Here is a 2,119-nt window from a genome sequence, read left to right on the forward strand (position 1 = left end):
GGATCTTCTTGCTAGACTTGCAAGCAAAGCCACAAAGTCCAGGGGAGTTGACAGCCTTGTGAACGCCTCACCCAATGAGGGATGGAAGCCTGTGGAAAAAAGCTCTCATCTTTCAGGTAATCTATTCTGGGAGGCATTCTGTGTGCTTCTCTGAGGTTCTGGCAGAAGTGAGACTCTCAATAACACACTCTACACCGACTTTTCCTTTCCTTTGTTCCACTCCTGTTTCCTAGGATTAACTCCCAAATAAACAACCTGCACCCAAGTATGTACCTCAGGCTCTGCTTTCTGGGAAACCTAAACTTAGGCAGTTGGCACCAGAAGTTACCCCAGAGTGAACACCTCTGGATGGGACGCTGGAATGGAATCACTCAGTGATCAGATGGCAACAAGGACTCTATTGTTGGCGAGAGGCTGAGCAGTGAGAGCCCCTTATGTGCTGAGCTGTCACAGCTAAGCTGGTCACTTGTGGTAGACCAGAAGTACAAGTGGAAGGAGTACATTCGATTGTGCAGTAGCTCTAGCATAGGAATTCTTTTTAAAAAAATTTGATTTGAGAGAGAGTAAGGGAGAGGGAGAGATAGAAACATCAATGATGACAGTCATCGGTGAGCTGCCTCCCGCAGGTCCCCTACTAGGGATGGAGCCGGAAACCCAGGCACGTGCGCTGACTGCGAATCTGTGACCTCCTGGTTCATGGGTTGATGCCCAACCAATGAGCCATGCTGGCCAGGCTGGGTATCTGTATTTTTACTTGTTAAATCTGGGGCTTGGAGTTCTTTTTATTTCTTAGCTGTATCCCTCTTCCTCTGTCTTCAAAGGGTGGGTGGAGTGCTTCTCACCGTGAATCACACTCACATCTGACCGCTTCTGTAGTCTAACCTATTGCTTCTTCACTCTTCTGCTCCCCTTTTTCACTTTTAAGAATCCTTGTGACTACATAGACCCCACCTGGATAATCCAGAATAACCTCCCCATCTCACGGTCCATAATTCAGCAGTGGCCGTGGGTCCCAGCCAGCCCGGTGATCCTGCTGTGCCTCTGGCCAAGACCTCACCAAAGTGCTCTCTCAGATGGAACACACCATGGAAACCATGATGTTTACATTTCACAAATTTGCTGGGAACAAAGGCTACTTAACAAAGGAGGACCTGAGAGTACTCATGGAAAAGGAGCTCTCCGAATCTTTGGAAAATCAAAAAGACCCTCTGACTGTAGACAAAATAATGAAGGACCTGGAGCATGCGCTGAGAGGGCAGAGTGGGCTTCCAGAGCTTCTTTTTGCTGATTGCTGGGCTCACCATCACATACAATGACTATTTTGTAGTACACATGAAGCAGAGGGAAAAAGTAGGCGGCACTGAGCAGTTACTTCCACCCTGGTAAGAGTTCTCCCAATAGGTTGCTTGGGGAATCTCTGCCCACAGCCTCCCCCTGTACAAAAATTTCATGAACAGATTGAGACCCTTAGAAAATGTACAAATAAAATCCCACCCTCATTCGACAAGGGAAAGAAAAGCCAATAAAAGCCAGATAAGCTTTTGATTTTTATATTGTTTACATCCTTTTGACCTCAATAAACAAATTTCTTTTTTAGTTCCAAAACAAACAAATAAACAAACAGTGCCCCCCCAATTTAATCATACCTGCAAAGTCCCTTTTGTCATAGAAGGTAACATATTCATAGGTTCATAGGTTCTGGGGATTAGAATGTGCATATTTTTAGGGAGTCATTATTCTGCCCACCACAGAGACCATAGAAAATGTTTAGATTAGGATTAATTTACTGGGTTATGATTTTGGGTTAAGTTACTTAACTTCTCTGTGCATCTGTTTCCTCACAGATAAAATGGGTGGATAACAGTGGTGAGTTTCAAAGTGTTGTTAGAGGCTTAAAGAAGATAGTGCTTAGAACAGGACCTGACACATAGTAAGCACTATGTTAGTATTTATTTGATACATTTTAACACTGATTCTATAGCTATGTGTGAGGCACTGTTCCAGATACTGGGGATATGGATAGTATGGGTAGAAACAGGACTTGATCTCAAGGAGCTCAAGGAGTCGGACACACAAATACAATCCCTGCGCAGTGTGCTACATGCCACAAAAGGCATTG

General features: G+C 44.6%; 1 pseudogene; it reads left to right on the forward strand.

Moving 5' to 3' along the window:
- The first annotated feature begins 1,067 nt into the window (after nucleotides 1-1,067).
- Nucleotides 1,068-1,386, forward strand: LOC107524470 (protein S100-A10 pseudogene; annotated as a pseudogene).
- Nucleotides 1,387-2,119: the final 733 nt, after the last annotated feature.

This window comes from Miniopterus natalensis, chromosome 11, assembly GCF_054644295.1.
Source record: "Miniopterus natalensis isolate mMinNat1 chromosome 11, mMinNat1.hap1, whole genome shotgun sequence".
Lineage (NCBI taxonomy): Eukaryota > Metazoa > Chordata > Mammalia > Chiroptera > Miniopteridae > Miniopterus > Miniopterus natalensis.